Source organism: Cannabis sativa, chromosome 2 (genome assembly GCF_029168945.1).
Source record: "Cannabis sativa cultivar Pink pepper isolate KNU-18-1 chromosome 2, ASM2916894v1, whole genome shotgun sequence".
Lineage (NCBI taxonomy): Eukaryota > Viridiplantae > Streptophyta > Magnoliopsida > Rosales > Cannabaceae > Cannabis > Cannabis sativa.
Window position 1 is genome coordinate 17,007,635 of NC_083602.1, and position 23,481 is coordinate 17,031,115.

The 23,481-nt window shown below is 33.0% G+C and overlaps 1 long non-coding RNA gene across 3 annotated transcripts; it reads right to left on the reverse strand.

Annotated features, from left to right (window-relative positions):
• Positions 1-10,333: 10,333 nt before the first annotated feature.
• Positions 10,334-21,828, reverse strand: LOC133034804 (uncharacterized). Of its 3 annotated transcripts, none has more exons than XR_009686145.1 (5): positions 21,371-21,828; positions 20,606-20,734; positions 13,315-13,507; positions 12,451-13,212; positions 10,334-10,835 (listed from the first exon to the last, which is right to left on the reverse strand). It is a non-coding gene; the product is annotated as an uncharacterized LOC133034804 (long non-coding RNA). The 3 variants fall into 3 exon arrangements; XR_009686144.1 differs by having other exon boundaries at positions 10,340-10,835; positions 12,451-12,571; positions 13,002-13,212; positions 20,606-21,819; XR_009686143.1 differs by having other exon boundaries at positions 10,335-10,835; positions 20,606-21,827.
• Positions 21,829-23,481: the final 1,653 nt, after the last annotated feature.

The following is a 23,481-nucleotide window of genomic DNA, read 5'->3' on the forward strand; positions in this document are numbered from 1 at the left end:
GCGGCCATTTAAGGAAATTGGGCCTCACTTTGTAACTTTCCCATTTTGTTATTTCTCATTCCCATTTTCTCAAAAATGCCAATTTTCCAATTTAACCTTTTAAATGCTAATTCTAATTATTTAATAACTTAAAAATAATTATTAAATAATATTGCCATTTAATATATTTATTAATTTAGACATATAAAGTATCTTAATTAATAAATAAACCTAGAATCTCTTTTCTTTACAATTTCGCCCTTGCTTAGTGAAAATTCATAAAGTAGACATAGTCTAACTTTAGAATTATAATTGATTAATCAAAATCAATTAACTGAGTCTTACAAGCAGTATGGTCTCAACTAGTATGGGGACCATGGGTCTATATAACCGAGCTTCCAATAAGTCGAACCGAATTCACCAAGTAAATTCTCTAACTTATTAATTCCTTATTGAATCAACACTTAGAACTTGGAATCGCACTCTCAGTCATATAAAACACTCTATATGTTCCATGATATAGACACATCATTAGTTATCCATTGTTATAATCCTAATTTGATCAATGACCCTCTAATAGATGATCTACATTGAATAGGCACTAAATTACCGTTACACCTTCAATGTATTTTATCCTTAAAACACTTAGCTCCGTATAAATGATATTTCAGCAAAGTGAAATGAGATCTCCACCATTTATCTCTGTTTAGCCAAGCTCAAAGGATATCATCGTTTCACTTCTAAATTCCTATAGAAGTTATAGACTCCATATTTATGTTAGCGCTCCCACTCAATTATACTATCATGTTCCCAAAATGTACGTATCACCCTGACCCAAAAGTAGGCTTAACTAACAAATCGAAGAACATGTATAGTACTCTTGAGATCGAACCTAACCATATCAGGATTAAGATTATTTCATCTAGGATCAACAGGTGATATTGAATTGAATAGATATTACGGTAAATTTTAATATATCTAATAAAAGTTCAATATTGGTCTCTTCCGATGTATACTCCATACATCCGATACTGGTAAACTTTGCCAATGTCCTGGAAAGGACATAACACTTTTCCAAGGTGTAAGAATACCTATCGCTGATTATACAATGTCAGTCTAAATCCAATGTTCTGACAAATCAGGGAATAAACTTTCGAACATATAATTAAGATTATATTCCACTATGCTGACAACACTATAATCATTAACAAATTCATATGTTCTGGACTTAAATAGAATTCATACATTATATATATAATCATGAAATAAATCATGTGAACCATGCACCATAAAATGTTATTTCTGATCTTTATTAATAAGTAAATCTGATTATATTGAAATGGGTTTTATTTAGGGCACAAAACCCAACAATAACTTGGAGTAAGGAAAGTTATTTTCATCGAATGACACACTTCTGCCGATGTAGACTTGGCCTGAGAGATGAAGACACTTGTACCCTTTGTGGGAAGGGTTGTAGCCCAAGAAGATACAAGTGCTTGTTTTAAAATTGAACTTTCGTGTGTGATATGGTCTAAGTAGAGGAAAACATGCACAGCCAAATACCTTGAGAAAGGTATAATCAGGTTTCTTAGAAAATAGGAGTTCAAATGGTGTGACATAATTGGCCTTTTGGACAGGCAACTTGTTTATTAATAAAGTGGCAGCAGTGAATGCATCCCACCAGTAAACAAGAGGGAGTTGAGCTTGTGCCAGTAAAGTAAGGCCCATTTCAGTAACGTGCCTGTGTTTTCGCTCAGCCCGTCCTTGTTGTTGATGGGTATGAGGGCACGGGTGTCTAAAAACAATGCCAAGCTTGGCTAAAACAGGTGCAAGAGGACGATATTCTCCTCCCCAGTCTGATTGTACAGACTTTATTTTGGTTGAAAACGACCTTTCAACATATAAGTTAAATTGTGAAAAAATAAGAGAAGTGTCAGACTTGGTTTTGAGGGGAAAGATCCATGTATACTTTGTGTAATCATCAAGAAAATGTATATAATATTTGTATCCTTCCAGGTCGTGTGCTCTAATGGCGGGAAGAACTTGAGACCGCCAAAAAAAATAGTTGTTGCAATCCAACTGAAGCTGAGGTAAAAGCATAGTAGTGGGGACACCAGAAAACTGAGCTGAGGTATCGCCGGAGGTCGCCATGACCGACTTGCTCTGATACCAAGTTGATTTACAGAGTAGAGAAAAGAGAGGAGAGAAGTTCTTTATTATTGAATCAATGAATGAATACAAAGGAGAGAAGCCAATATATAGGCCTCGATACAGAACAGAAAAGATAACAACCAAGCCAAGAAACTAACTGAAAAATAACAACCTTAACTAACTAACGGTCTAGTCAGCACTGTCACTAACTTCCTCAACAAACTATGCAGGTGAGTAATGATGGTTAAGTAAATCCAACTGAGCAATTCTCATTGTTCTATTCTCTTGGGTTCATCCATTGCTGTCTTGAGTGGGGTTGAGTTAATAAAATCTCTTTGTTTAAGAAGTTAACGCCACTCCAAATGCTCTCCTTCAACATGCTTATATATTGTGCATTAGAAGCTGCATCTACGAAGAGGAAGCCAATGGAACCTAAAGATCCCATCCATATCACCACACAAGACATGAACTCTTTAGTTACACTCACTCCTGTTCCTAAATAAGGGTGTACTAGCTTTTCTCGTGTTATACCATTCTTTTTTCTTCTAATGGTTCTAATACGATTTCTAACTTATATGAGGTATATAATTTGTAGAATAAAAAACTAAAATACGGATCAACAGAGAGTAGAACAATCTTCCTCTAGCAATAGATAATAAGGTCACAACAGTATAAGTTATAACTACGCTCAATCAAGGTCACAAACTGCTAGTCACAAACCAATGCTTACTCAGAACCCATGCGCTATTGTGCTACTCTTTTCAGGACAAAGTTATATATAATTTTAAATATCAGAAATGGCAAAGCCAAGAAGCTGAAGATATGATGGAAATCTAGTCTGTTTTAATGCTCAATTGATTAAATTCACAATATTTTGTAATGATGAAGGAGAACCTGTAGAACTCCCATTGAAAGTGCAGCTTGAAGGGCCTTGTTATGTCCTGAATCCTGATGCTCTAATGGGAGTGTTGTAAATTATTATATAGCTGATTATATATATTATATATTATATAATCAATATATATATATTTCAAATAAGAAACGTGGCCACTTAATTTTTTGGACTTGGTAGTATATGCATGTGTGCCACTTAATTTTTGACTTGGCAATATAGTGGAGTTTATTGTGTTCCTATTAATTAGGATCAAGATCCACCTTTTTAGATTAAAAAGCAACGTTCATAATGAACATTTGTTATAAAAAAAAATCAAGTCCCAATTTGGGTCTATTATAAATAAGAATAACCTCTAAATTGTAATTAGTTATACGATTTCTAAGTCACGTATTAACAAAGTATACCTCTATATAAGAATAATTATATCTTAATAAAATTATACATATATTTTATAAAATTATTTATGTAGAATTAGTAATTTGATTCCAAATTGTAATACATGTATAAATATTATATTTACTCAAAAATAATTCTATTATAATATAATATTAATGATTGTTTAATGTCATTGTTGTTACATTGATATTTTTTTATATTTTGAATTTTTTTTTAGTGTAACTCTATTTATTTATAACCTCTCAATTAGAATATAATTTGCTTAGTCCCAAGTGTATTCTTGGATAGAGGTTCTACTGTATATAGTACTTAAGGAGAGAGCAGAAGGTAGATAACATATATCGCAGAGGGTATTATATATATACCATATACAATTTATATATACATATATATATATATATATATCTATTACTTATATATAATTTTTCTTGGTTGGGTATTATATTGTTTTTGATGTTTCTATTTTCCTGGTTCTTTCATTGTAATCAGAAGACCTGTTGAATCCTGGGAGATTACTTTGTAAATCCTTAAGGACAGTGTCTTGTTTGCATGCCTTAGGTGTTATCATTTTATTATTGTAATTATTTTTCTAACAATCTTAAGGATTTATGGATCTCGATGCTACTACTGTTGCTGTTGTTGATAATACCTCACGTTCTCTTCCCATTGGCGGTACTCCCTCTGTCACAGCTGCTCCTTCTTCATCTGCTGTTGTTGTTCCATGCTCCAAGCCATTCCTTGACATTTCCAAAATAGAAATGTTTGATGGTCAATTTTTCAAAAGATTGCAAGAAAGAATCTTCTCACTCCTTGATATACATGTTGTTGCATGGGCGCTTTCTGAAGAGAAAACAAACACTAATGCTGATCCTTGGACTCATGCCAATAAGGTATGTAGACACACAATTTTGTGTATAATTTCTAATAATTTGTTTGATGTTTACTGCTCTTATAAGGAAGCCAAGGAGATATGGAACTCTATGATTGCAAAGTACACTGCTGAAGATGCTTGAAAACAAAAGTTCTTGGTTGGCAATCTTGATCGTTGGAGGATGGAGGATAACAAAGACATCAAGGCTCAGATTAATGAGTATCACAAACTGAATGAAGATCTCAAGGTAGAGAGCATTATCCTACCAGAAAATTTTTTGACTGGATTATTAGTTGAAAGGCTTCCTGAATCGTGGAAAGAATATAAGAGTCACCTAAAGCACAAGCATAAGCAGATGTCCCTTGCAGATCTGATTACCCACACCATTATTGAAGATACTAACCGCAAGGAACTCCAAGCTACCAAAGCGAGAGAAATGGTAGCAAAGGCGAATCTGGTACAAACACAAAACAAAAATAAAAGGTATGCCAACAAACCCAATCATTCAAATAACTCTCTTTACAAGCCCAAAGCTAATAACACCACTACCTTTAAGAAAAAAGGGAGTTGTTTTGTTTGTGGAAAGCAGGTCATCATGCACCTCAGTGTAGAAAAAGAGTGAGAAATGACAATCCTCCTAAACCAAATGCAAATTTGGTAGAAGGAGATGATATTATTGCTGCGGTCATTTCTCAAGCTTATCTTGTGACCAATGTGAATGAATGGGTGGTAGACTCTGGTGCTACCAGACATATTTGTGCTAACAAAGATGTCTTTTCCTCCTACAAACCAGTAGGGGATGGTGAAGAACATGTTTATCTTAGTTATTCTCGAACTGCTCAAGTTCTTGGTAAAGGAAAAGTTGTTCTTAAACTCACATCTGGCAAGACTTTGGCTCTAAATGATGTACTTCATGTTCCTAATATAAGAGCAAATTTAATTTTTGTGGCTCTATTAGGAAAGGTTGGAGTTAAGGTGTCATTTGAATCTGACAAGATTATAATGACCAAAAATAATATATTTGTGGGGAAAGACTATTGTAATCAGGATCTTTTTGTATTGGATGTTTCTGGTGTTATTAATGAGAATGCATCTTCTTCTGCTTACTTGGTTGATTCTATTGATTTATGGCATGCTAGATTAGGACATGTTAGTGTTACTTATGTAAATAAAATGCAATCTCTTGGTCTAATTTCTGGACTTAATAATTTTAGTCTAAATAAATGTGAAATTTGTGTTGAAGCTAAATTAACTAAGAAATCTTGTAAATCTGTTCAAAGAGAATCTCAATTGTTAAGTTTGATTCACACTGATTTGGGAGATTTAAAACAAACTATGACTATAGGTGGTAAAAAATATTATGTGACTTTTATAGATGAATTTTCTAGATATGCTAAGGTATATTTACTTAGAAATAAAGATGAAACATTTAATATGTTTCTATCTTATGAAGCTGAAGTAGAAAATCAATTAAATAAAAAAATTAAGAGAGTTAGATCTGATCGTGGAGGAGAATATTTTTCGATAAATGATTTATGTGAAAAGGAAGGCATAATTCATGAAGTAACTCCTATGTATTCTCTTGAATCAAATGGAGTTGCAGAATGGAAAAATAGAACTTTAAAAGAAATGATGAATGCAATGCTTATTAGTTCTTGTGCACCTAATAATCTTTGGTTGTTCGCTTGTCATTTACAAAGTAGAATCCCGTACAAGAAAACAGGTAAGTCTCCTTATGAGCTATGGAAGGGATACAAGCCTAACTTAAAATACTTAAAAGTATGGGGGTGTCTTGCAAAGGTCTTGTGACCTGATCCTAAGAAAAAAAAATTAGGCTCTAAAACTTCTGATTGCATGTTCATTGGTTATGCTAATCATAGTGTTGCTTATAGATTCCTTGTTGTGAAAAGTGATGTGCTTGATTGTAATGCTATTATTGAAATAAAGAATGCTGAATTTTTTGATAATATTTTTCCTTTAAAAACTGATTCAATTTCTCATGCGCCTGCTGAAAATAATTTTGAAAATTCTTCTGAAGAGCTTAGAAAAAGTAAAAGGCAAAGGAAAGAAACTTCTTTTGGATGATTTTTATACATATCTTATTGAAAGTGATCCTTTAACCTTTCTTGAAGCTATTTCTTCATTTGATTCATCATTTTGGAATGCAGCAATTAATACTAAAATTGATTCCCTTATTAAAAATAAAACTTGGATTTTGGTTGACTTACCTCCTGGAGTTAATCTCACCAAAAAAAAAAAAAAAACCTCCTGAAGTTAAACCTATTGGTTGTAAGTGTATTTTCAGGAAAAAATATAATCCAGATGGGTCTATTGATAAATTTAAAGCTAGATTGGTTGCAAAAGGTTTTACTCAAAAAGAAAATATTGATTATTTTGACACTTTTGCACATGTTGCTAGAATTGCTTCAATTTGAGTTTTAATTGCTTTAGCTTCTATCCATAAACTTTTGATTCATCAAATGGATGTTAAAACTGCCTTTCTTGAATGGTGATTTAGAAGAAGAAATTTATATGGTACAACCTGAAGGATGTGTTGTTTATGGTGAAGAGAATAAAGAGTGCAAATTGTTAAAATTTCTTTATGGCCTAAAACAAGCTCTCCTAAACAATGGTATGAGAAGTTGGATCATGTGTTAATATGTGATAGATTTTCTTCTTTAGAGGTTGATAAATACATATATACTAAAGTTGTTGATAACGAGTGTGTAATAATTAGCCTTTATGTGGATGATATGCTTATTTTTGGTACTAATATTGACATTATACTTAATACCAAAGCTTTCCTTACTTCTAAATTTGATATGAAAGATATGGGTGAAGCAAGTGTGATATTGGGTGTCAAAATCATAAGGAAGGGTGATAGTATAATGCTATCACAAGAACATTACCTTGAGAAACTTCTTAAGAAGTTTGGACATTTTGATGTCACACCTGTGAGTACCCCTTATGATGCTAATACTCAATTAAAGAAAAACTTGGGAGAGCCTATTGCTCAATCTGAATATGCACAAATTATTGGGAGTTTGATGCATTTAATGAATTTCTCTCAACCTGACATAGCTTATGCAGTATGCAGATTGAGTAGATATACACACAATCCCAATCGTGATCATTGGGCTGCAATAGTCAGACTGATGAAATATTTGAGAGGAACCATGAATTATGGTATCCTGTATAGTGGATTTCCCACTGTATTAGAAGGCTACAGTGATGTTAACTGGATCTCAGATTCAGATGAGATAAAATCCACTAGTGGTTACATATTCACTCTAGGTGGAGGTGCAGTTTCTTGGAAATCAACCAAACAAACTATTATTGCAAAATCCACTATGGAGTTTGAATTTGTAGCTCTAGCGTCGGCTGGAAATGAGGCTGAGTGGTTGAGAAACTTCTTAGCCAATATTCCATTGGGTATAAAACCAACACCTTCTGTGTCTTTGCATTGTGATTGCCAAGCAACAATTGCTATTGCAAAGAATAAAACCTTCAATGGTAAGAATAGACATATTCGTCTAAGACATGAAGTGATCAAGCAGCTGCTAAAAGATGGATCTATATCCATTGATTATGTGAAGTCAGAAGTGAATATGGCCGATCCTCTGACTAAACCATTAGGTAGAAAACTAATTAATGAAACATCGTGGGGAATGAGACTTAAAAGCCTATTTAAGATATTAGCAGTGATAGTAACCCAACCTTTTTTATTGGAGATCCCATGAATAAGGTTCATATGGGTAACAACAAGTTGCTTGCTAATACTGCTAGCACTAATTTTGTCCCTTCCTATATGTGAGAAGTGCTAGACTGCATAATTGTGAGGATGAGCTACTGTGCTCTTAATGAATTTCATATCCATTATGGGTTGTGTATTAAATGCAGTATATACGTGATGAAATCACCTATATGAATGTGGAGTGGGGCCACTCCTATGAGATTGTGGCATAATTTCTAAAGCACTCATGAATTGCCAGGCACGCCTACGGCCTATTTGCGCAACACCGCGCAAACAGTAAAGTTGTGGGGGTGTAATGTGATTGATAAGATTATAATTTATATTAAAGATTATTGGTTTATAAAAGCTAAATGTTTCACCAATATTCTATTTATTGTGTCTTATCTTTCTAGAACTGGTTCATAGTCCAAAAGACACCATACTCAAAGCATTTTACACTCATACATTTTACCCAGCAAAAATTAATTTTATAAAATTTCTTTTGAAATATGTAGGGGATTGTTGTAAATTATTATATAGGTGATTATATATTATATATTATATAATCAATATATATTTTAAATAGGAAACGTGGCCACTTAATTTTTTTTTTGGACTTGATAGTATATGCATGTGTGCCACTTAATTTTTGACTTGGCAATATAGTAGAGTTTATTGTGTTCCTATTAATTAGGATCAAGATCCACCTTTTTCTAAAAGATTAAAAGCAACGTTGATAATGAACGTTATTGCTTTGTATGTATATATATATCGTACTTAAGGAGAGAGCATAAGGTAACGTTATTGCTTTGTATGTATATATATATCGTACTTAATCTTAAGGAGAGAGCAGAAGTTAGATAACATATATCACAGAGGGTATTATATATATACCATATACAACTTATATATACATATATATACTAGAAGAAAGTTACGTGCAAGGCACGTATATTTAGTTTTATGTTATGTGTTCTATAATTTAATTAAGAAAGATTCAATAAATAATCATATAATTTAAAATGATTTAAAAACTAATTTTAATTAGTGTGTGGGGTTATTTAAAAATCAATAGTGAAAAGTCAAATTTAAAATTTGCAGAAAGAGAAGAGAAAAATGGAGATTAGCTTGAAATATATTTAAAAAATAATAATACTACACACTTACTATGGACACTTAACTCGAGCCGGTAATAATAAAATTATAAAGAATAAGGGTAGCAGGCATATAATTGGACATATGAAAGAAAGAATATAAAAAACAAGAAATATGATAGCTTCCAAATAATATTATAACAAAGCAATGCTCTCCAAATTTATCTTAATATCATTCTTCTCTTGAAGCCTCTCATCAATCTCATAGCACTCCATGATAGATTCAACAAAATATATGTGTTTATGTATATTTGGATTCAACAAAATATATGTGTTTATGTATATTTATTTTGAGCAAATCAGTAAACATATATTTTCAACAAATTAACCCGATAAACTCAAGATCCACATATATATAGCTAAGTATTCAAATACAATTGTAAAATCTAAACTTAAAACAAAATCAAATAGACAATTCATGCTCAACTAATAAAGCTATATATATACTGTTATGATTACATCAATCCAAATATTCTTACTTGCTATAACCGAATTATAAAAATTAAAAAGTATAATTTGAGATATATAGACTAAAATCATCCAAATAAACAAATAAATTAGTTACACATAGAATTATAAATGATACTTTTTTTAGAGTGTGTTTGAAGCTTATGTGAAATTTTTTGGATCTCTTCACTACTATTTTTTATCTCTATTTTTTTTTTGAATAAATATATATGTATATAGAAAATTTATATTAAAAAAATGAAAAATATACGTACATATATTTTATTGTTGTTAATTAAATTCAAAATAGTATAGTAATAGAGAAAATTTAGAAATTAGATTTTTATTATGAATTTTTATTTATTTAAAATAATTAACTTTAATAAAAAAAATTAGAAAAAATGAGAACGTACAAGATTAGGTATATATATTTTATTGGTTTTAATTAAATTCAAAATAGGATAGTAAATTTATGGTTTAAATAATATCACATGAGAACAATATATAATATTGTATATATATAAATAATATCAGTTCAAATATCAAATATCAGTTTAAATTTTTATTTTATTATTTTATTATATATAAATAATATTTAATTACATGAGAACAATATATAATACTGTATATATATAAATAATATCAGTTCAAATATTAAATATCAGTTTAAATTTTTATTTTATTATTTTATTATATATAAATAATATTTTATTATTTTATTAAATATAAATAAAAAGTCACACCAAATTTCTCATAAACCAAGAATTTAATTATATAGACACACTTTATATAGAATAGATATATCTATTACTTATATATATAATTGTTCTTGGCTGGGTATTATATTGTTTTTGCTGTTTTTATTTTCTTGGTTCTTTTATTGTAATCAAAAGACCTGTTGAATTCTGGGGGATTACTTTGTAAATCCTTAAGGACAGTGTCTTGTTTGCACGCCTCAGGTGTTATCATTTTTATTATTGTAATTATTTTTGTAACAGGGAGGACTCATTACATACCTGAAACATGGGAAGTTTGATATGGTTTACAAATCATAACCAACAGTAATGATAGAAGGAACTATCAGTGATGATGAAATAATGAGATAATGTCCAGCTTATTACTTTGCCGCAATGGAAAAGTCAGGATGCCAGAGCCAAGAATCATCAAGGACTAAGGCAGATACTACAGTTACTCCAATAACCCTCAACCCTGCAGGTTGAAATAAAATAACCCAATCAGATAAATAATTAAGATCTTTCAGTATATCAAGATAAGATTTTAAAGAAAACGGATGAATAATAAATGAACCAACCATCAAATTGGCAAACTTATATCCCATAATTTGTGTAAACACCATAATTTTTTTTAAAAAAAACAGTATGCTCTTTTCCACTGGAACTACCTTTCTGGCTCCAAGATTAACACATAGAAAGCTTGGCGATGTAATCAGATCCTTCTCCAAAATTAATATTAGAGAGGAAATTAGTGATGATTAACATTTTACAAAGTGCTAAAGTTCAATCCACCAGAATATTTTCAACTCTGAACAGTGTCTACTTTCATAAACAGTCTACAGATAATTAATATCACTTAGGTCTGTTTATTGATAGGAAATCAACTAGAATACTAATTCTAAGAACATAAAACATATCGAAAACTATAACTACTAAAAAAATCCAAAATATTTCGGGTTAATTAATTATAACAAATCCTATCTTCTTTAATTTTGGGTTGCAACTTGGGTTTATAAGAGAAAAGGATTTGAAGGTCTATCTTTCCAAGACCTCAACAGAGATTGGGGATGTATTCTCCACCAAGGTACTTTTACTTTTGCTTAATAGCTATATTGCTATGCTTTATGATCTTTAGGCCTATGCATTTTGATGTGTTATGTCAAGCATTCTAATGTTTTAGTTTGTTTTGTTACCACAGTTTTCCTCCACCAAAAGTGAGGGCCTCCCTAATAAATTTGGGAGGAGATCAGTCTTAGACACCTCCTTCTCTTTTAAAAAAAAAAAATTGAACTTCTTTAATTTGCATCATGATAAAAAAATCTAAAAGATATTGAACTTTATGTAGAGAGTGACAATGAGAACATACTAACTTATAGCTATTCTTTCAACTTTATACACCAATAGTAAACAAATAACATGCTCCTAATTTGTATAGACTTTTGCACTTCGTTCTGAATAAAAGGATGTAAATTGTCACAATTTATTCCATATTTATAGCTGGTCAAAGCACATAACTGCTTCTTTCCCATTTTTGTTAGTTCTTGAAGTTCAAAGAAAGTTAGAAGAACTTCATGATAAACTTACTTCAAGAAAAAGCCTCAAGGCTTTATTATAGGAGAGTATTTTTATGAAGGGTACTACTGTAATTCTAGGTTAGTGGACTGGGATAATTCTTGTACCAAAGACTATAGAGATAAGAATAGCTTTCATTTGGGGTATGGAATGATTAGAGATTAGTCTCATTGTGGAGAGCTCCATTTCTCTCGGGTTATTGGAAATAAGAGATTGCAAGCCTCTCGAAAGCTTACCATTCTGTAATATTTAAAAAACAAGAAAGCTCAAGAGAATTTCAGCTATTATTTCTGTTCTAAAATGATGATGAAGATTCTAACTTTAAAAAGAAAAAAGAAAACTTATCACTTCAGCACAGCAGAGTGAATACTGCAGTATTGAAATTGCAATCAGTCTAAGCAATTGCAACGGTATAAGGAAACCAGCCAAATGTAGAACTTATAACAATGAGTGGAAAGAAAATCATGCTGCTGTGAAATTAATGTACTTAATAAATACATTTTATGGTCTTAGAGGACCTGATTTTCGAGCTTTAGCAACCTCTTCCATAGCATCAATGCTCATCACATGAACTACATAGAGAGGAGTATTAACAAACTCTACCAATCGAATAGCTCAAGCGGTTGCCTCTCCTTCCAGCTACAAAAATTATGTGAAATATAAGGATCAAATGCATAAAAATATCTTTTGAATATTCTATATGATTATTTCAAGCAAACATAATATGACAAATTCAAAGAAAAAAAATGAGCAATGACTTTGTCAAACTAGTATGGTAGAAAAAAGGGATTATAGAATAGTTATCCTTCTATGGTGCATCACATCCCACCCCCCAAAAATCCTAGTTTTTTATTGATGAACACTCCTCCTTTCAATACTAATACTTACTATACAGGGAAAACAGTAAAGTGCTGCAACTGTGAGCAATGGATTTACATGAGCTCAACTTATGCAAGATCAATAGGACATCAATAATGTATTTAATACATCTGACCATAAACATGGCCCCTAAGGAAAGCAAAGTTATCAGCCAAGATTAGTTTGCATAAAGAACATATTTCATAATTACCACTGGGGGCCTTGAAAGAGCATGTCCCTCGAGCTAGTAATACCAAGTTCTATCATTCTTTTATGTCCTTCATACACAACATCTCCATTTTCTGCATGGACCATAGCTAAGGCACCAAGAGATTTGCACTTCTTAAATCCTTGTAATAGAAGCTCATCACTAATCATGAAAGATCCCTTGTAAGCGAGAAAAAACTTGAAAGAGTTTATCCCTGGTATTTGAAAAGACACAAATCAATATAACTACACTTGTATGGAAATATTAATATAGATACCATAACTTACACTTTACCATAGAGGCATTAACTACAAACCTTTTTCCTAAACCATTATTTCCGTTTCTTTTGAGACTGTTTCATCCCATTTTGTGACCGCCATATGGCAACCATAGTCCATGCAGGAATTCTTGGACTTCTTTTCATAAGATTCAAATCCGGTCATCAAACTTCCATCAACAGGTAAAACAAAGTCAATATGCATAGTTGTTCCACCTGCTAGTGCTGCTGCCTGACCACTGAAAAAATCATCTATGCTTTGGGTACCCATGAAGTCCATGGCAAGGTGCACATGAGGCATCGATGCCTCCTGTTAATGTCAGAACATATTACTACTCATGAAAGAAGCACCATTTTACTAATTGTTGTTGCAGAAAAAACAAATGCCTTCAGTTAATTTTCCAAAAGTTAGAAATCTAAACACTAATGTAGTGACAATAACTGTATATTTATGCCTTATGATCTAAGTTCATGATACCACAGAAGACAAGAGACTTGTGAAACTATTCCAATTAACAACTGAAACAAACTAAGACAACACTTAGGTAGCGTTTGGTTGGAGGTAATGAAATGGAATGGAATGGAAAGGAAACAATTTTCATTCCATTCCTTTGTTTGGTTGCATTTTAAAGTATTGGAATGGCATTCTAATGGAATGCTCTTTCCACCATTTTGGTGGAATGGCTATTCCATTTTAAAAAGGAAAGAATGACCATTCCAATGTAACAAGAAAAAAAATTTAATTATTTTTTTATCAATTTTTTTTTATGCATTTTAAATTTTATTCCATTCCTATTCTCATTCCCATTCTCATTCCTATTCCTATATTTTCATTCCTCCCAACCAAACGCCTCCTTAGTGGAGACGAAATGACCAAGATCGGGCTGCAACACTTAAATAAAAATGTGTGGGAGTTTGTCTAGCATGGAACTGTTAGAAATAATTGGGGTCACAATTGTATATATAAAATGTGTGTTGGGTCATCAAATAAATAAGTCAAATTTATGTGGTCTATTTTGGAATAAAGTTTATGACTTAAGGGCATGATTGTCATGATTTTAATATGTGGATACCAATTAGACAATTTCTATATTGATGAGGGGCCAAATAGAAATAGTCAATAAATATTACCAACAGGTTTGTCTGTTGGTAATATAACGGGTAATGGTCCCCATTTGCATCGAATCTTTTCACTCTTGTATCTCCATCACCAAGAGCAAAAATTTACAGAGAAAGGTTTTGATGCAAATTGGAAGATCATACCAATAAAGATCATTACAAAGTCGATTCTATGGACTCCGGTACGCTTCCGCTATTCCTTAATTTTATTATTTGATTCTCTTGAATTAATTAGGGCTATATACAGATTTACAGTATTTCTAACATGTGGTATCAAGAGCATCCCTAAATTAATTCTTGAGAATTTATGGTAGTATTGATCTTTTTGCATTTGGAATATTTTGTGAATCATGCTATATATATATAGTATCTATTTGCGATTGAAGTTTTTTTTTTTTTTTTGTGTATATATATTGCTGCGATGCGATTGAAGTGTTTTGTGTAATCAATCGTTGATTACTGTAATACTGTATATATATATATCTCTCTCCGAAGGAAAAGACAATTTTAAGTCTTTTATTATATATATAGTCAAAATGTCAAAAGAAATTATATATATATATTGTGTGTGTGCATTCTGTGTGTGCACATGTGATGCATTTGATATAAATGTTACAGTATTTTTTGATTAAGTCAGTGAGATTGAATTGTTACAGTATGTTTTGGTTTGTTCCCTTGCGAGAGAGAATGCACGCGATGCATTTCCTTTCTTTTGCTTTATTATTATTATTATTATTATTATTTATTAATATTATTATTTTATTAAAATAAATAATAATTTTAATTATAATAATAATACAGTAACAATTAAATTCAAATTTTAGTTTAAAAAATTTATTAAGGATATATAATATTTTAGTTAAATTAATTGAAACAAAATATCACCAAAGTGATCTCTTTTGTGTAGATTAATTTAATAAAAATATTATGATAATTGTGTGCATGTGATTCATAAATTTATTAACTAACCCAAAGGTGAGTTAATATTTAGTTGAATTTCATGCATGTTTGTGGTGATAAATGTGTGACAATTATAAGGCATTTTATGTGAACAATGTGTTAGTCTAAAGATTGCATATTGTTTGACATAATTTATTGTCAATGTTTGATCACTACAACAAGAGTACCGCTTACAATTAATATTACTGTCCAAAGACTTAATATTAATGTTGTGTTTGGTATCTTGAGATGGGATTAACCAATATTTGAATTTATTGTTTTATTTGGATTCTTATATGAGCATGTTATTTATGTAATTGTATTGTTCTTTTCAGCTGTTGCTAGTGTATCTGCTAACCTTAATTCGGTACCGGTCCTTAATGGTAATAACTTTAAGGACTGGAAGGAGAACATTTTTATTGTTCTTGGCTGCATGGATCTTGACCTTGCATTAGGGATGGATCGTCCTGCTTCTCTTACGGATACCAGTACCTCTGAGCAAAGGAGGATTTATGAGAAGTGGGACCGTTCAAACCGCATGAGTCTTATGATCATTAAGCGCGGCATACCTGAGGCTTTTAGGGGTGCGGTGTCCGAGGAGGTCACCGATGCCACAACTTTCCTTGCTGAAATTGAGAAACGCTTTGCAAAAAGCGATAAGGCGGAAACAAGTACTCTTTTAAAGAAACTTATTTCCATGAAGTTTAAGGGCAAGGAAAACATAAGGGAATACATTATGGAAATGTCTCACCTTGCTTCAAAGTTGAAGGCACTAAAGCTTGAGCTTTCGGATGACTTGCTTGTGCATTTAGTGCTTATCTCTCTTCCTCCACAATTCAGTCAATTTAAAGTCAGTTACAACTGCCAAAGGGAGAAATGGACTCTTAATGAGCTCATTTCATTTTGTGTTCAAGAGGAAGAAAGATTGAAGCAAGAGAAGACTGAAAGTGCTCATTTGGCAAGCACCTCTAAAGATAAGGGCAAGAAAAGAAAGAATGAGGCTGCTAAGGATAAAGGTCCTGCACATAAGAAACAAACTCAAACCAACAGTGATGATGGTTGTTTCTTTTGCAACATGAAAGGACACATGAAGAAGGAATGTGCTAAGTATATTGCATGGCGAGCAAAGAAAGGTACATTTCTTACTTTGGTCTGTTCTGAGGTAAATTTAGCTTCAGTACCAAGAAACACTTGGTGGTTAGATTCCGGTGCTACTACTAACATCAGTGTTTCTATGCGGGGTTGCCTGAGTTACCGAAAGCCAAATGATGCTGAAAGAAGCATTTATGTGGGAGATGGCAAGTCGGTAAATGTGGAAGCAATAGGGCATTTTAGGTTGTTGTTAAGTACTGGTTACTATTTGGACTTAATAGATACTTTTGTTGTACCGTCTTTTAGACGGAATTTGGTTTCTGTTTCTTGTTTGGACAAATTGGGTTATTGTTGTTCATTTGGAAACAATTGTTTTAGTTTATCTATTAATTCAAATACTGTTGGAACTGGTTCACTTATGGTTTATGACAACTTATATTTGCTTGACAATGTTGCTTCTTATAATGAAACCTTGAATGTGGAATCACGTGGTACTAAGCGTAAAATGGATAATGAAAAATCAAGTTCCTTATGGCACAAACGGTTAGGTCACATCTCTAGAAATAGAGTTGAGCGACTTGTGTCTGATGGAATTTTAGATTCAATTGATTTTTCAGACTTTGATGTTTGCATTGAATGCATCAAAGGCAAACAGACCAAAACAAAGAAATTGGGTGCGAAAAGAGCTATAGATGTCTTAGAGTTGATACATACAGATATTTGTGGGCCATTTCCTACACCTTCTTGGAATGGTCAACGATATTTTGTATCATTCATAGATGATTACTCAAGATATGCGTACCTATTTCTACTTCATGAAAAGTCCCAAGTGTTGGACGTGTTCAAATCTTTTAAGGCTGAAGTTGAGAATCAACTTAGCAGAAGAATAAAGCAAGTCAGGTCTGACCGAGGTGGTGAGTACTATGGCAGATATGACGGATCAGGTGAACAACGTCCAGGACCTTTTGCCAGATATCTAGAGGAGTGTGGAATTGTCCCACAGTACACTATGCCAGGATCTCCTAGCATGAATGGTGTTGCTGAAAGACGAAACCGTACTCCTAAAGATATGGTAAGGAGTATGATCATTCATTCAACCTTACCAGAATCACTCTGGGGAGAGGCACTTAAGACAACAGCCTACATTTTGAATAGGGTACCAACTAAAGCAGCTGCAAAAACACCTTATGAGCTTTGGACAGGGCGAAAGCCTAGTCTTAAGCACTTTCATGTTTGGGGATGTCCAGCTGAGGCTAGGCCTTATAGGCCAAATGAAAAGAAGCTGGAACCCAAAACTATGAGCAGCTACTTTATTGGATATTCTGAACGATCCAGGGGTTTCAAGTTTTATGATCCCAAAGTAAAGAATATGTTTAAAACGAGAACTGCAAAGTTTTTCGAGGATATTGAGTTTGGGGGGAGAAATACGGTTAAAGACTTTGTTTTTGAGTAGGATTTAGAATCAACCACTCCTCTTGAGGATGAGTTGATTCCTATTCCAATAGTTGCTTTTGACAATATCCAGGATTCCATTCCTAATATTGATCAAGTTTTAGATCAAGAGCAACCAAACATAGTCAATCAAACCCCAGAGGTACAAACTCAACAACCTCAAGAACAAGTGCCTTTGCGACGATCCACTAGAGAAAGAAGAAATGCTATTAATCCAGATGAATATATAGTGTATCTTCAAGAACATGAGGATGGCATTGGAATGATGGAAGATGATCCAATCAACTTTCATCAAGCCATGAAAAGTTCTAACTCTCAAAAGTGGAATGATGCCATGAATGAAGAGAATAAGTCTATGCAAGACAATAAAGTTTGGGAAGTTGTCCCATTACCAGAAGGTGTAAAACCCATTGGTTGTAAATGGATATTTAAAACCAAGAGGGATGAAAATGGTAATGTGGTGAGGTTTAAGGCACGTCTTGTAGCAAAAGGCTATACTCAGAAAGAAGGCATTGATTATAAAGAGACTTTCTCTCCAGTTTCATCGAAAGACTCTTTCAGGATAATAATGGCACTTGTTGCTCACTTTGATCTTGAGTTACATCAGATGGATGTTAAAACAGCGTTTCTCAATGGCGACATTGATGAGACAATTTATATGGAGCAACCAGAAAACTTTGTGGTTGGTGACCCAAAGAAAATGGTTTGCAAATTAAAGAAATCCATCTATGGACTCAAGCAAGCTTCCCGTCAATGGTACCACAAATTTCATCAAGTGGTTCTCTTATTTGGTTTTGAGATGAATGCTGTTGATGATTGTGTGTATCATAAGTTTAGTGGGAGTAAGTGTATATTTCTGGTTCTATATGTCGATGACATATTGCTTGCCATTAATGATATAGGCTTATTGCACGAAACTAAGAGATTTCTATCCAAGCATTTTGAGATGAAAGATCTTGGTGACGCCTCTTTTGTTTTAGGAATTCAAATACATCGAGACCGTTCTCGGGGTATTCTTGGATTATCACAAAAGAGCTATATCGATAAAGTACTCAAACGGTTTGGCATGCAAGATTGTAGACCAGGTGATACCCCTGTCGTTAAAGGAGACAAATTTTGTCTTAAACAATGCCCTAAAGGAAGCCTTGAAATTCAAGAAATGCAAAAGATTCCTTATGCTTCAGCTGTTGGGAGTCTTATGTATGCTCAAGTTTGTACGCGTCCGGATATAGCGTACATTGTTGGAGTGTTAGGCAGATACTTAAGAAATCCAGGAATTGATCACTGGAAAGCAGCCAAAAAGGTTATGAGATATTTGAAGAGAACAAGAGAGTACATGCTCACATATAGGAGGTCAGATCACTTTGAGATCATTGGATACTCTGACTCTGACTTTGCGGGATGCCAAGATAGTAGGAGATCCACTTCGGGCTACATATATCTGTTAGGTGGTGGAGCTATATCATGGAGGAGTGCAAAACAAACACTCATAGCTTCATCCACCATGGCAGCAGAATTTGTTGCATGTTATGAGGCATCCAACCATGGTATGTGGCTGAGAAATTTTGTCACTGGGCTGCGCATTGTGGATGGAATTGAAAGACCACTTAAGTTGTATTGTGACAATAAGTCAGCTGTATTGTATTCCAACAACAATAGGAGCTCGACGAAGTCAAAACACATTGACATCAAGTTCCTTGTTGTAAAAGAAAGGGTACAAAGTGGACAGATTTGTATAGAACACTTAGGTACAAACTCCATGATCGCAGACCCCCTTACTAAGGGTTTGCCACCCAAGGTCTTTCATGAGCACACTGCTCGTATGAGTGTTTTAGATTATGAGGATATCTAGATTCAGTGGGAGTTTGTCTTTAGTGTGTTTTATTTATTTCATGAAACATCTGTATTTGGATATTTTTCTGATCAGAAATTATGTTATTCAGTTTATTACACTTTGTACATTTAAGCTAAAGTTTTGATCTCCATAAAGTAAAGTAGGACCAATTGAAAATTGACATGAATAGATCACCGTGCATGTAATTTTCATACCACATTATCATGATTGATCTATGTCATTTGGCTATGTTGATATATGTGACCATTGATGGGTTTAGTTGTGATTGATACAACGAAAATCGCTTTGATCCTATGTTGATATAGTTAATGGACGAGATTGCACATGCCTATGGTTATGATGACAAAGTTATGAGCTCAATAAGGTTAACACATTATTATGTATACATATGTGACCCAGTGGGAGATTGTTAGAAATAATTGGGGTCACAATTGTATATATAAAATGTGTGTTGGGTCATCAAATAAATAAGTCAAATTTATGTGGTCTATTTTGGAATAAAGTTTATGACTTAAGGGCATGATTGTCATGATTTTAATATGTGGATACCAATTAGACAATTTCTATATTGATGAGGGGCCAAATAGAAATAGTCAATAAATATTACCAACAGGTTTGTCTGTTGGTAATATAACGGGTAATGGTCCCCATTTGCATCGAATCTTTTCACTCTTGTATCCCCATCACCAAGAGCAAAAATTTACAGAGAAAGGTTTTGATGCAAATTGGAAGATCATACCAATAAAGATCATTACAAAGTCGATTCTATGGACTCCGGTACGCTTCCGCTATTCCTTAATTTTATTATTTGATTCTCTTGAATTAATTAGGGCTATATACAGATTTACAGTATTTCTAACAGGAACTACTTACTCAGTCAGTGCTTGCATTATTCTCCCCCTGCTCTAAAAAATACAACTACGTTGTATGCACTCTAAAAAGAATCTAACTTGGCATAACAAACTTTCCAACAGCATCAATCACAGTGACATCATCACCAACCTGCATATGGCATAAACAAATTAGGTCGAACATTCATTAAATCATAAAGATTAAAAAAAAAAAAGCCATATTAATAGGAATCCCAAGGAAAACAAAATATTACAAACTTTTAAGTTTTAACATTCTACAGATGGCTACGCAGACAAACAAAGTTTATCTCAGTTTAGCTATTGTGATAAATTTAACGCACATGGTAAAAAAAGAAAAATAGAATCAATTTACAAGTACTGAAAAACCAAACTATATTAACAGTTTGACATATACAAAAACTGGATACATAAATATCGAAGAATTGAAAAGAAAAAAAACTGTGTAAGCATTCCAGGAAAAAAGTTGCACCTAATGTATGATGTAACAGTAAAGGCGAAATTAATGAGCAAAGTTGTAAACTTTAATAAACATACATCATTCACAGTCACTTAGTTTAATATTAATTTACCAATTAATAGACAATGAATAATAATAATAATAATAATAAAAGCATAGCCCCATTCAAAAAAAAAAGGCATAGTTAAAAACCGCCGTTGCAAAGTCAACAACCAGAGCTAGCACAAAAAACTATGATATTCAATTTCAAAATCATTCATAAAAAGAGAAAAGAAAGAATGAATCGAACATCGAATGCTCAAAACATACGTTAATATGAGGCTTTACGGCCACAATGATGCCATCCTCAACATAAACATTAGCAACCTCCTCGTGATGAGCGTTCACAACGGTACCTCCCTTGATTAGAATTTTCGACAAAGATTTAGTCGAAAACCCACAGGTGGAGTGACCATCTCCAATTCCAGCATCACAAAATTGAAAGAAATAATAAATTCAATTCAGTCAAAACAAATCTGCCACAAACAAAGCGTGCAATTTTTTTTCTTTCTTGTTTTTTCTATCTTGTTTCCTCGTGAACCAAATAGAAGACTGACCTGATTCGATTCTGATACGGATGGATAGGAGAGGAGTGTAGCATGTTATTTAACATACTAAATATGAATTTTTAAAACAATGTAAATAAACACATATATAAAGTTTAAGAAATCTTACAGCAACCGAATATTAATGGCTCTTTCCGCTCAGATCTCTAACCCTTGTATTCTGACTCTGCTACCACTTCTCTATCACTCAAGGTATGAACCACTTCTCTATCACTCAAGGTATGAAAATATGAAGAAGAAGGAAGAGAGAAGTGGTTCGAATATAGGTATAGAATAGATGGCTCAAAGAAATTTCATCATCTTTTAAGTGTGAGCCATCACTATCTATTTATAGGCAACCACCTATGTGTAGATTAGGATTTATTAGGCATTAAAATAATAGAAAAATTAAGTATAAATTACCACACAAGTGGCGGCCATGGTAATGGCCCCACTTTGAAATTTTTCCACTTTTGACAAATTTTTCCTTATTTTTTTCAAAAATGCAATTTTTCCAATTCTAACCATTTAAATGCCAAAACTATTTATTTAATAATTAAAATTAATTATCAAATAAAATTGTCATTTAATATATTTATTAATTAGACTTAATAAAGTCTCTTATTTAATAAATAAGACCTAAAATCTCTTTTCTTCACAATTAAGCTCTTGCTTAGTGAAAATTCATAAACTGGACATAGTCTAATTTTAGAATTATAATTGATTAATTAAAATCAATTATCTGAGTCTTACAAGCTGTTGCCCCTGATTTTTCCTAATATACGTGGACCAACCAAATAAGGACACGTGGATCAAGCAATGTACAATCCAAACATATTTGCCAAGTCTTTATGCTGTAAGGTAGCTTCCAGGACGTAGCTCCCGGAGAAAGCATACGGAACCCCATATGCTCCCGGAAGCTCGAAGTAACGTTAAGGCATCTCCGTGACGTGTCAGGTTTCTCCTGAGCAATCAAGTCGCATTTAATGCCGCATGGGAGGAAGCGTGTTGGGACTGCTACACGCAATAAAGTCTGACGGCACAAGCTCCAACCAGCAGCTACAAAGTAATGATCATTTAAGTCTAGCGACGGCTACACTGTGAAGAGTCACATCAGTCAAAAGACCATAGGGACATTCCACATAAAAACCCTACAGCACCTAGGGATTTAACCATGCATTACCCATGGTATATTCATTGGGAATGCCCAACTTTATGGATACTTACAGATACATTGGTAAGGATAATTCTAGAGATCACCCCACCAAAAACACTATAAATACCCCCTCAAAGCTCATTAAATGGGATCGAGAATCTTGGGCTGCATAAGAGCAAGTAGAGTAAATACTCACCAAGAACATTCTCTGTATTTATAAGGGTAAAACACTCCCCAGATACATTCTCTGTATTAAATACATCCATAAATAACAAAGACTCGTGGACTAAGGCTCATTAACGCCCCAACCACGTAAAAATCCTTCTCTAATTTTCTTACATCTCTCTAACTTTATAATATTTTATTAGTTGCCGAAAACCTCGGTCAACACAAGCAGTATGGTCTCAACTAGTATGGGGACCATGGGCCTATACAACCGAGCTTCCAATAAGCAGAACTAGAATTTACCAAGTAAATTCCCTAACTTATTAATTCCTTATTGCATCCACCATAGAACTTGAAATTGCACTCTCAGTCATATAGAACGCTCTATATGTTCCACGATATAGATACGCTATAAACATTTAACCATCGTTCTAATCTCAATAATCAAAGATCCTCTATAGATGATTTACACCGAGTAGGGATAAATTTACCGTTTGACCCCTCAATGTATTTTA